The sequence below is a fragment of the Callithrix jacchus genome, chromosome 1, assembly GCF_049354715.1.
Source record: "Callithrix jacchus isolate 240 chromosome 1, calJac240_pri, whole genome shotgun sequence".
NCBI classification, from domain to species: Eukaryota; Metazoa; Chordata; class Mammalia; order Primates; family Cebidae; genus Callithrix; species Callithrix jacchus.
In genome coordinates, this window is record NC_133502.1 from 171592049 (window position 1) to 171605489 (window position 13441).

The window sequence follows — 13441 nt, forward strand, 5'->3', positions numbered from 1 at the left end:
CAGGTGATCCACTCACCTTGGCCTCCCAAAGTGCTGGGATTACAGGCATGAGCCACCATGCCCAGCCTTTTTTCTTAATTTTTAATTTTTTATGGGTGTATAATAGGTATATATATTTATATGTTAATGTGTATATATGTGTTACATGAGACGTTTTCCTATAGGTATGCAATGAGTAATAATTACATCAGGGTAAATGGGGTATCACCTTAAGCATTTATTCTTTGTGTTACAAACAATTCAGTTTTCCTTTTTTTAGTGAGGTCGAGTCTTGCTCTGTTTCCCAGGCTGGAGTGCAGTGGCACAATGTCGGCTTACTACAACCTCCACCTACTGGGTTCAAACGATTCTCATACCTCAGCCTCCTGAGTAGCTGGGACTACAGGTGTGCACCACTATGCCTGGCTAACTTTTGTATTTGTAGTACACATGGGGTTTTGCCGTGTTGGTCAGGCTGCTGTCGAACTCCTGGCCTCAAGTGACTTGCCTGCCTTGACCTCCAAAAAACACTAGGATTACAAGCATGAGAAACTGCACCCGGCACAGCTATACTCTTGTAGTTATTTTTAAATGTACAATTAAGTCATTTTTTACTATAGTCACCCTATTGTGCTAGCAAATACTAGGTTTTACTTATTCTTTCTAATTACCATTTGTCTTGTTTACCATAAAGAAATACCTCTTTAGTCATGTGCTACATAACATTTCAGTCAGCAACCAACTGCATGTATGAAGGTGGAAGATTATAATACCATATTTTTATTGTACCTTTTCTATGTTTAGGTATGTTTAATACACACGTATTTACTATTGTGTTAGAATTGCTACAGTATTCAGTATAGTAACATGCTATACAGGTTTGTAGCCTAGGAGTAACAGGCCATACCATATAGCCTAGGTGTATCCTAGGCTATGCTTCCTAGGTTTATGTAAGTACGCTATGATGTTTATACAACAAAATGCCCAACAGAGCATTTCTCAGAGTGTATCCCTGTTGTTAAGTGATGCATGATTGTGTTTTACAGACAAGGAAATTGAGGAACTTGTTCTCCAAATGTGAAGTATTTCCTCTGTGTGTTTTAATTTTGGTACATTTGTATATTATGTAGGGTTATTATATATGGAACTGGAAGTGAAGAATTATTAAAATTGTTAAATCTGTAAGGTCTATCATTAGAGGAAGGTATAATAGTAATATTGGAGATATCTTGCCCGGTGGTAATCTCCTTTTTGAAACCTTGTTTTGTTTCTCGGCCCCTAGTAGAATGACTAACAAAATGACTTAAAAAAAAAAAAAAAAAGATTCGCCGGGCACAGTGGCTCAAGCCTGTAATCCCAGCACTTTGGGAGGCCGAGGCAGGTGGATCACCAGGTCAACAGAATGAGACCATCCTGGTCAACATGGTGAAACCCCGTCTCTACTAAAAAAATACAAAAAATTAGCTGGGCACGGTGGTGCGTGCCTGTAATCCCAGCTACTCAGGAGGCTGAGGCAGGAGAATTGCCTGAACCCAGGAGCGGGAGGTTGCGGTGAGCCGAGATCTTGCTATTGCACTCCAGCCTGGGTAACAAGAGTGAAACTCCGTCTCAAAAAAAAAAAAAGAAAAAAGATTTGTAGAGCATCTTATCTACCTTCCTGACAATTTTTTTTGCCGTTTCAATGTGATATAATAAGAAATTTAAAACATTTTGTTTTAGTTTATTTTGTAGAGGCAGGGTCTTCATATATTGCCCAGACGTCAAACTCCTGGCCTCAAGTGATCCTTCCACTTTGGCCTCCTAAAGTGTTGGGATTACAGTTGTGAGCCACCATACCTGGCCAACATGAAATTTAATAAATTCCAAGGCTCTTGAGCTTTGTTTGTTTATTTGTTGAGACAGTCTTGTTCTGTTGCCCATGCTGGAGTGGAGTGGCGCAATCTCTGCTCACTACAACCTCCGCCTCCTGGGTTCAGATGACTTGGGCCTTAACCTCCTGAGTAGCTGGGATTACAGGCATGTGCCACCATGCCTGGCTATTTTTTTTTTTTTTTTTTAAGTAGAGATGGGCTTTTGCCATGTTGATCAGGCTGGTCTCGAACTCCTGGCTTCAAGTCATCCACTTACCTCAGCCTCCCAATGTGCTAGGATTACAGGTGTGGGCCACTGCACCAGGCCCTGGAATTTTTGTTTCTGTTTTAGTGCTAACATTTATGCTTGGGACATACACATAAAAGTAGAACCTTGAGCTAGATGTCATAGTGTATACCAGTAGTCCCAGCTACTTAGGAGGCTGATGCAGGAGGATTGCTCAAAGCCAAGAGTTCAAGACTGCAGTGCTCTATAAGCATGCCTGTGAATAGCCACTGCAGTCCAGCCTGGGCAACATAGCAAGACCCTGTCTCAAAAAAGAAATTTTTAAAAAACTTTTATTTTAGATAAGGGGATACATGTACAGGTTTGTTACAAATGTATGTTAAATGATTCTGAGGTTTGGGATGCAAAGAAAACCCAAGTAGTAAGCATAGTACCCAATAGGTAGTTGTTCAACCCTTGTCCTCCTTTACTTCCTACCCTCTGTTGTATTCCTCAGTGTCCATTGTTCCTGTCTTTATGTCCATGTGTACCCAATGGAAAATAGATTTTAAAAGCTTGTCACTATTCCACCCCAAAACTCTGAAATCCCAATTGAGTGTCTTGTTGAAAGGTCATTAGACGGCTAGTAATCTACTACAGGATAAGCATTCCCATTTTTGAAAATATGATAACCTACAAAGCCTAAGAAGGTTCCAATATAAAATAATTAGAAAAGCTAGCTGAAATGTTACAACTTAATTGCCTAGCTATATTTATAAGAAAGTAACGGCAGTCTGTAAGGAACAAAAACAAAAGAGGAGACTGAAAGCTGGAACTATACATCTGGGCTGACATTTGGACTGCACTGAGGAATTTGCTATTCTTTATAACCCAAATGCTTGGGTTTTGATAACTACGTTGGGCAAAAGGTAAGGCCTGGGTTTAGAGAGAGAGGTGTTGGAGTTGAGATCTCCTCATATAGTATACTCAGGGCTACATCCTAACTTGAAAGGATAGGGGAGAAATTCTACCTGTAGTCACAGGTAGAATATTTCTTAGCTTGGACACTAATTTGGAAGAGGGTCTTGTTGAGAATGTATGCCCACCAGGATTGCCTTCATGTATGTTTAGAGCTTGAGTTTGCACTACTTGTATGTTCCTTGGTTGGTAATACTCCAGGCACCTTTCAGAAGCAATTGCAGAACTACTCTGGAGGAACATACTTGCCATGTAGGCTACATGGTATTCCCCCAGATAACCCCATTAAAGCAGAGCACACAACCCACAATTTACAAATACATATAAAGAATTATTCACTATGAGCAAGTTAGCAAACCCCAGCAGAATTGAATCTCACTAGAACTTGGGCATTAGAATTATTAGGTATAACCTTTAAGGTAAATTCGATTAAAATAATTAAAGACTTAAAGCAAAATTAGAAAATATTTAAAAAGGACACAATATCAAAAAATGTAAAAATTAAGCAAACTAAAAATGGAATTCTGCAATTTAGAGCCAGTGAAATTAAAAGTGCAGAAGATGTGTTAAACAGCAAATTACACATGGCTGAAGAGAGAATCAAATACCTGGAAAATGGATCTAAAGAAATTATCTAGAAGATAGCATTGAAAGTAAGATATGAAAGACCACTTAAGCGACATGAAAATTAAGATGAGAAGAACCAGTCATCTTAAATATTCTATAATAAGCGAATGCGGAAGATGGAAGAAAGTACTTGAAGAGATAATAGTTGAATATTTTCCAGAAGTGATAAAAGATATAAATCATTGGCTTCAAAAAACACAGTAAGTCCCAAGTGGAATGATAGTGAAACTGGAGAACATCATAGCCAGAGAGAAAATAATAAAAGGCTGAATTAGTGTAGAGACAAACTGGACTTGGTGCCTGTACATAAGATGCTTATAGCTTAGGGTAGATGACAATTCTTAAAAATCTTGTTACAGTTATGTCTACTGGTTTTTCCTTTCTAAAAAATTACCTCTGCCCGTTGTAGTGGCATGTGTCTGTACTCCCAGCACTTTGGGAGGCTAAGGCAGGAGGCTCCTCACTGGAGTACAGGAGTTTGAGACAAGCCTGGGCAACAACAGTGAGACCCTGTCTCTTTTTTCAAAAAAAAAAAAAAAAAAATAGAAAACCAAATTACTTCAATACTCAGTGGATTAAAACAATTAATTTCTTGGCTGGTTGTGGTGGATCACGCTTGTAATCCTAGCACTTTGGGAGGCCGAGGTGGGCGGATCACAAGGTCAAGAGATCGAGACCATCCTGGCCAACAGAGTGAAACCCCATGTCTACTAAAAATTCAAAATTAGTGTGGTGGTGCACACCTATAGTCCCAGCTACTGGGGAAGCTAAGGCGGGAGAATCGCTTAAACCCGGGAGGTAGAGGTTGCGGTGAGCCGAGACCACGCCAGTGCACTTTAGCCTGGCGGCAAAGTAAAACTCCATCTCAAAAAAAAAATAACTTCCCCCTTCAAAAAAAAAACAAAAAAAAAGATTTCTCTTGATATGTGGATTGGTTGGTTTTTGCTCATCTTGTACTCATACAACTTCATTCATCTGATGGGTCAGGTGGGACTGGGCTTGACTAGGATAACTGGGTCTCCCTCCATGTAGTCTCTCAATTTAGGCTACTTCACAGCAGTGTGATCTTAGGACAGGGGCAGTAGTTGTATGGCCCTTAGGCTTGAGGCTTGGACATTACACCGTGTGATTCTGTTTTTCAAAGCAAGTCACAAGTTCAGTCCAGATTCAAGGTTTGGGGAAAATAGGCTATATCTCTTGATTGGAGCTGCCTTAGAGATTCTCTGGCCGTATTTGATTTTCACCATCAATATAATTAAATGAACTCTGTGGTGCAGATGAGTGAAGAGTGCTATAGAACAGAGGATGGAAACCTAACTCACCTTGAGGGAAGGGTCAAGGAAGGCTTCTTGGAGTGGATGATGCTTCAGATAAGCCGTTTAAAGAAAAGTGTTATGTGATGGTGTGGTTATAGAAAACATAGAGGTATGGCTGGGCACGGTGGCTCACACCTGTAATCCCAGCATTTTGTGAGGCTAATGTGGGAGGATTGCTTGAGCTCAGGAGTTTGAGACCAGCCTAGGCAATATAATGAGAGCCCGTCTCTTAAAAGCAAAAAAAAAAAAAGCCCACAAAGCATAGAGGTATATATATATATTTTAATCGAGTCATCCATAAGCAGGGTTTTGTTTTTTTTTTTAAACGGGGTCTCGCTTCGTCCCCTAGGCTGGAGTGCAATGGCACATTCTCAGCTCACTGCAAACTCTGCCTCCTGGTTCAAGCAATTCTCCTGCCTCAGCCTCCCAAGTAGCTGGGATTACAGGTGTGCACCACCACGCCCTGCTAATTTTTTGTATTTTTAAGTAGAGACCAGGTTTCACCATGTTGCTCAGGCTGGTCTCGAACCCCTGACCTCGTGATTCACCCACCTCAGCCTCCCAAAGTGCTGGGATTACAGGAGTGAGCCACCGTGCCAGGCTGTATTTTTCTTAAAAAAATATTTTGACAACTCATATCAAAATCTGTTAACTTTCCATAAAAGCAGAACAAGTATTTTTGGGTTTTTTGAGACAGAATTTTGCTCTTGTTGCCCGGGCTGGAATGCAATGGCGTGATCTCAGTTCACTGCAACTTCTGCCTCCCAGGCTCAAGCAATTTTTCTGTCTCAGCCTCCTGAGTAGCTGGGACTTCAGGTGCGCACCACTATGCCTAGCAAATTTTTGTATTTTTACTAGAGACGGGGTTTCACCATGTTGGCCAGGCTGGTCTTGAATTCCTGACCTCAGGTGATCCACCTGCCTCAGCCTCCCAAAGTGCTGGGATTAGTGGCGTGAGCCACGGTGCCTAGCCAGAACATTTATTTTCTCCATCTGACTGACTATAAGTTCCTCTGAGTTAGGGATCTTAGCTCTTAGCCAAAGATACTCTATAAATATTGGTTGAGGATGTATAGATGAACTAGTGTTTTTTACACAGAAAGATCAATTAATTTTTTTTTTTGAGACGGAGTTTCGCTGCCGTTACCCAGGCTGGAGTGCAATGGCGCGATCTCGGCTCACCGCAACCTCTGCCTCCTGGGTTCAGGCAATTCTCCTGCCTCAGCCTCCTGAGTAGCTGGGATTACAGGCACGCGCCACCATGCCCAGCTAATTTTTTGTATCTTTAGTAGAGACGGGGTTTCACCACGTTGATCAGGATGGTCTCGATATCTTGACCACGTGATCCACCCGCCTCGGCCTCCCAAAGTGCTGGGATTACAGGTGTGAGCCACTGCGCCTGGCCTAATTTTTTTAAACTCTTTAATCCTCATAGAGTTTTCTTGTTGGAAAATCTAATTGACATTATTTAGATGGAAGAAAATTGCCAAGCTTTATTAAAATAGTTAATAGATAACAAAAGTCACTGTCTTAGTAATGCCAAAACGAATCTTCTGATTTTGTTTCCGATATGGTTTTTTAGAACCTGGTGATCTGCTGGGCATGGTGGTTAATGCCTATAATCCCAGCACTTTGGGAGGCCAAGGCAGGTGGATCACCTGAGGTCAGGAGTTTGAGACCAGCCTGGCCAACATGATAAAACCCCATCTCTACTAAAAATACAAAAATTAGCCAGGTGTGGTGGCTCATGCCTATAATCCCAGCTTCTCTGGAGGCTGAGGCAGGATAATCACTTGAACCTGGGAGGCAGAGGTTGCAGTGAGCTGAGATCATGTCACTGCACTCCAGCCTGGGTGACTAGAGTGAAACTTTGTCTCGGAAAAGAAATTTAAAAACCTGGTAATCTTGTCCTCTGTAATGCAGATCTTTGATTCAGGAAAGTTGCTGAACATGAACTCAGTTTAATTAAGAGGGTCAGAGTGCTGGTGGTGGTGGAGACATATCAGTAAGTATGTCGTCATGATACAATTCATCATGTGCTAGAATCTAGGTATAAGCGAACTGTGTGAGAACGTGATTGTTGCCTGAAAAAAGAAAGGTTGTATGTACTAGATGATAGTTGAGAAAATATTAAGAATGTCTCATACCAAGAAATGAGTCTGTAGCATGTGGTAAGATCCAGAAGCTTGAAAGAACATGGAGTCAGGACTACTGTGTGTAGTAGAATTGATTGTATTTGCTTTCCTTTTTGTCCCAAGATGCAAATAGCCTTGCCATTTTTTTTTAAATTATAATAATGTTTGCTTGATATAGAAAACCAGACTGTAAGAGAAGTAATTAAATCCAGCTATGGCCAGAAATGGTGGCTCATGCCTGTTATCCCAACACTTTGGGAGGTGGAGGCAGGAAGATTGCCAGAGCCCAGGAGTTCTAGACCAACCTAGAACTCCTAGGGACCCTAGGATGGGACACTGTCTCTATTTTAAAAATTAAAAAATTAAAGTAAAAACCATCCATAATCCTATTACTTAGTGAAACAGTTGTAAATATTTTGAGCCTGTCTTCAGTTGACTACAGGATAAATTCATATGCTGCTTTTCTTTCCCCTCCTCTTTATATTTTAAAGTAATGCTAGAAATTCCTAATGTTAACTTTAGGTTGTTTGGTTTTGCCTTCATACAGGAAGATAAAGAGATCGATAATCAGAACATCCATGGTTTATGAAATAAATCATAAACAAATTTACTGATTTAACAAGGATCAAAGAATGAGTATGTGAGCAGGTTTGAGATTAGTAACTAAATCCTCAAATATCCAAATTAGACCTTTGGTTATTTTGTGTCATGCATTTTGACACAGCTAAAGTTATTTAATGTTAAAAGTTATAATTAGGATACATACTTCTTAATTGTTCAGCTTTTACACTGAAGCTCAGCGGTATTACTCAATTTGAACAATTTTCATTTGTGTTTTCACTGTAGTAGGATTAAAACAGTGGAAACTAGATCATTAGGAATTCGTCTTTAATTTTCTGATCGTCTAGGGACTTCTCAAGCACAAACTGTCACTTCCTACGTATGTTTTCTTGAGGACCTAAATATCCCTCAGAAAAGGATCCCAAACTGCCTGAAGTAGTTTTGTATAACTGGCAAATCAAGTGGGGCCAAGATGGTATTGTTGCAGTGAAAGGAAGCAGGGACTATAAATTTAGAAGTGGAAAATTGAGACCAGGAAATGACTCTGGATTTTGCCTTTGGAACATTTTGTCCTTTGGTTCCATAAATTCAGTTTTGCTCTCAAGGAAACAGACTTGTATCCAATTCTACCATATAAGTTATTGCCTTTATTTGATATTTTTAGAAAGGACAAATGTTATTCAATATGCTGCTTTTGTGCATGAATAGTAAGTGTGTTCTTAGAGTTTTTTGGGCCACAAAAAGCAGAACTGCTTGTTTTCTATGTTATTGTTTGTTTTCAAACCTCAACTCTAATAGTTGGATCAGAGTTTCTTTAAAAAGAGCTGAGAGTGGGGTGGAGGAATACCAGCACTTATTGGATGCCAACTATTTGGCAGGTACTGTGATGTGAGAGTTAAATGAGATCGTTCTGTTAAAAAAACATGATACAGTGCCTGAAATATATGTAAGTGCTCAATAATGTTATCGAATCCTAATAACAATTCTATAAGATAGATACTAACACCCTCATTTTAGAGATTAGACAGTTGTGGCTCCCAGACATTAATTTGCTCTCAGTTACAGAGCTAATGTCAGTGCAGTGTCCGAAAGCCAGATCTGTCTCACTTAGGAGCCCAAGTATGGCTATTAAGTTCAGTTGTGTAGGCTTCACACAGAAGAGTTCTAGTGAGAGCCATTCAAATAATTTATGCTGTGAATGGTGCCTCTTGGAGTTGTGCCACAAAACAGCTCTGAGCCCAATTTTTTTTTTAAGTACTACCCTGCTATGTAGGCAGAATTATGAATAAATGATTTATCATGCAATCTCCCTCCCTTTAGACATTTATGTCATATGTTTACAGTAGCTGCTAAATGCTAAATTGGCCTCTTTATGCTGATGGTTTTCCTTGGCAATTCAGGACTGTTTCATAAAGAACTGTTTCTTCCTTTTAATGTAGAGTTCATGGAGATAAACACAAATCTAAGTGTAATTCTTAGTATTAGTATTCATAAATATTTGTTTTCCTTTTTTTGGTCTTCATATTTGTGCTATATTACATTAGAAGTCTTTGTTGGACTTCAAAATAAAGTATATTGTTGTGTTTTGCACTGGGCTTTTGATCTTGCCCAGTATTCTTATTGTAAATGTTAGACCTTAATGACACTTGCTCAGAATAATGAAAAATTATGGTATTGGTTTTTGTTTTTGTATTTTAGTAGATAAAGCTAAATTCATTCAGAGTTCACTTGCTATAATTAAACCAAAATATGGAATATTGAATATCCAAATAGGCTAAAGTAATAATGCTTTGGCTTCCATTCTTTGCATTTGTAACATTCAGTTCAGTAAATGTGTATTTCAGGTGTATTCTTTCCCAGTCACTGTCTGAAGCTTTGGGGATATGAAGATAATTTAACAGTCTCTGCCCAGTCTGGTTCAAGGGACTCACTAAACAAATATTTTCTAAAACAAGTAGCAATGCTGGAATAAACATGTATGTGAATATTATGGTAGCCCTGAGGAGGGAGTGATTAAATCCTATCTAGAGGGGTTAAGATCTCCCGGAGGAGATAAAAGAAGTTAAGGTTGGTCTTAAAGAATACACAGGAGGAGAGCAGATGGGTGTCCAGGAAAAGAAACACTCCATGCAAAGTATGGTGCTTGAAAGTTTATGATGTGTCCTGGGAAAGTTGAGTCGTTTGCTGTGACCAAGTGACTGGAAAGGTAGAATGAGCAGAGTTGTGAAAAGACTTACGAATTTGGGCTTTATCTTTTTGGCCTTGAGGAACCGTGGAAGGATTTAAAAATAAGGCATTGCTTAATCACAGCTAAGATTGGCAATTATAGGCCAGGCGCAGTGGCTCACGCCTGTAATCCCAGCACTTTGGGAGGCCGAGGCAGGTGGACCAAGAGGTCAGGAGATCAAGACCATCCTGGCCAACATGGTGAAACCTCGTCTCTACTAAAACACAAAGAGCTAGCCGGGCATGATGGTACACACCTGTGGTCCCAGCTACTCGGACGGATGCAGCAGGAGAATCACTTGAACCCGGGACGTGGAGGTTGTAGTGAGCCAAGATCGCACCTCTGGACTCCAGCCTGGTGACAGAACAACAGAACAAGGCTCCCTCTCAAAAAAAAAAAAAAAAAAAGATTGGCAATTGTAAGTTGAATGGTGGCCATATATGAAAGAGAGAAGAAAGGCAGGGAAACTACTAACTTTGCAGTAGGCTTACATAAAGTGAAAGAGGTTGTACTAAGGTATTAGCTATACAGAGAAGATAGAAGAAGGGAAAAATGGACAATTTTTTTAGGATTTGTGAGTTTTATGGGAATGAGAGAAATCAAGGAGGATGGTGATTCTTAATTTGGCCATGGATTGAATGGTAGTGGAATTCATTGATTAAAAAAGGATGCAAGAGAGCCAGGCACAGTGGCTCACACCTGTAATCCCAACAGGGAGGCCGAGGTGGGCAGGTACTTGAGGCCAGGAGTTCAAGACCAGCCTGGCCAACATGATGAAACCCCATCTCTACTAAAAATACAGAAATTAGCAGGCGTGACGGCACACACCTGCAGTCCTGGCTGCTTGGAAGGCTGAGACATGAGAATCACTTGAACCCAGGAGGTAGAGGTTGCAGTGAGCAGAAATTGTGCCACTGTACTACAACCTGGGTGATAGGACGAGACTTTGTGCCTTCTCCCCCCAAAAATAAATAAAGGATGCAGGAAGAGGATTAGTGGCTTAAATTTTGGATAGAATAAGTTTGATGTATCCAACTGAAGGTATCTGTCCAGTAGACAGTTGAAGGGGTTGTAGATCAGATTTAGGATTGTTTGTATGTTGTTGGGAGTAGATACCATACAGTGGCACAGGAGAGTCTATAACATGAAGTTAATCCCAGATGAGCACCTTTTGTAGAGTAGATAGAAAAAAGGAACAGTTGTGTTCTCAAATTGTGTCTTTTGTGGAAATCATACTTTTTCTATTTTATTTTAGGTCAGATTTTTTGGGATAAAATTTACACCAATAAAATGCATCCCTCTTAATTGTATGGTCCTGAGTTTTAACAAATGTAAACTCTCATGTAACAACCAGCACAGTCAAGATGGAGGATATTTTCATTACTCCCAAAAGTCCCTTTGTGCATCTGCTTAGTCATTCCTCTCTTCCCCTTCCCGGTCCCTGGTAACCAGTGGTCTGATTTCTGTCCCTGTAGTTTTGCCTTTCCCAGAATGCCAGGTGAATGGAGACATATAGTATGTAGCCTTTTTGTGTCTGGCTTTGATAGAGAATGCTTTTAAGATTTGTCCATGTCACTGTGTTTATTCGTAGTTATTCCTTTTTATCACTGAGTAGTATTCCATTTTATAGATCTATAACAGTCATTTTGTTTATCCGTTCACTGGTGAATAAACATTTGGGTTGTATTCAGTTTTTGGCTTTTATGAATAATGCATTAACATTTGCAGCCGGGCACTGGTGGCTCATTCCTGTAATCTCAGCAACTTGGTAGGCTGAGATGGGAAGATCACGGAGCCCAGAAGTTTGAGGCTGCCATGAGCTATGATTGTGCCACTGTACGGTAGGCTGGTCAGTAGAGCCAAGACCCCGTCTCTAAAAAAAATAATTTGCAAATAGGTTTTTGTGTAGGCATATGTTTTTTTTTTTCTTGGGTGAATACTTAAGAATGAGTCATATGGTTAAGTATAATGTTTAACCTTTTAAAACTGTATAAAAAATGGCTAATGTGAGTAGACCATTTTGTATTCCCACCAGGAATATACGAGAGTTTTCTAGTTGCTCCTCATCCTTGCCAGCCCTTCCTATTGTCAGAGTTGTTTTGAATTGTAGTCATTCTTTTTATTTTATTTTATTTGAACCAGGGTCTTGCTCTCTTGCCCAGGCTGGAGTGCAGTGGTGCAAAAAATCTCACTGCAGCCTCAACCTCCTGGATTCAAGTGATCCTCCCACCTCAGCCTCTTGAGTAGCTGGGACCAAGGTTTGTGCCACTATGCCTGGCTAATTTTTAAATTTTTTGTAGAATTGGGGTCTCACCATGTTGCCCAGGCTAGTCTTGAACTCCTAGACACAGGCAGTCACCTGCCTCAGCCTCCTAAAGTGCTGGGATTAAAGGAATGAACCACAACCAGACTATAGTCATTCTTATAGGGTTATAGAGACATCCTATTATAGTTTCTGTTTTCCTGATGGCCAGTGATATTTTCTTTTTATGTGCTTAATTGCCATGTAGGTATCTTTGGTGAAATGCCCTTTTTAATTGGACGGTTTCTTTTCTTCTTAAGAGTTCTTTATATATTCTGGATATAAGTCTTTCACCACATATATGACTTGTACATATTTCCTCCAAGTCTGGCTTATCTTTTCATTCTCTTGAGAGTTTCTTATGAGTAGAACTTTTAAATTTTAATAAAGTTCATGTTCTCAAGTTTTTCTTTTATGGTTCATACATTTGTGTTCTAAGAAATCTATAAATCACAAATATTTTTATATTCTGTATGCTTTATAGTTTTAGGGCACACTTAGGTTTGTAATCCCTTTTGAGTTAATTTTTTGTATATGATGTGAACTATTGAGATTCATGTTCTTGCATATGGATGTCAGATTAATTGTTCCAGCTTCATTTTTTTATTCATCACTTTCTCCATTTAATTACCTTGACAGTTTAGTTAAAGATCAGTTGGCCATATTTTTGTGCATCTGTTTCTGGACTCTGTTCTGTCTCATTGATCTATATATTTGTCTTTTCACTAATACCACATGTCTTCATGACTTTACCTGAAACTACATTTATTTTAGATGATTGTGGTATCTGTTAGGAATGTGATTGACAACAAGGAAGAGAAAGCCCTACAAAGAGTGGGTTTATTTTTCTGCTATAAGAAGAGGTCTGGAGATAAGCAGTTGCTAGTTCGTTTAACCTGTTCATCCATACCAGGATTCAACAAACTATAGCCTCCTGGCTTAATCTGGCCTGCCACCTGGTTTCTGTAAATAAAGTGTAATTGAAACATAGCCACATTAGTTTGTTTACACATTGTTTATGGCCACTTTCATGCTATAAAGTCAGAGTTGAGTAGCTGCAAGAGAGACTGTATATAAGGCCCACAAAGCCTAAAATATGTATTATCTAGCCCTTTAGAGAAAACATTTCTTAACTTCTGATCTATACCATTAAGGACCCAATTTCTTTTATCCACTCATTTATTTTTGGCTCACTGACTCTTTTTTAAGACAAGGGATCTCCTTATGTTGCCCAGGCTGG

General features: G+C 39.6%; 1 protein-coding gene across 14 annotated transcripts in view; it reads left to right on the forward strand.

The window, feature by feature from the left end:
* RABGAP1 (RAB GTPase activating protein 1) overlaps positions 1-13441 on the forward strand; it is a 181766-nt gene that overhangs the window by 40238 nt on the left and 128087 nt on the right. Inside the window, exon 3 of one of the 14 annotated variants that reach the window (XM_078375639.1) lies at positions 6900-6981. The exons of the other annotated variants lie outside the window; for them this stretch is intronic. The gene's annotated coding sequence lies outside the window, so the exon portion shown is untranslated. The remainder of the gene's footprint in view (positions 1-6899; positions 6982-13441) is intronic. 14 annotated transcript variants of the gene reach the window in all.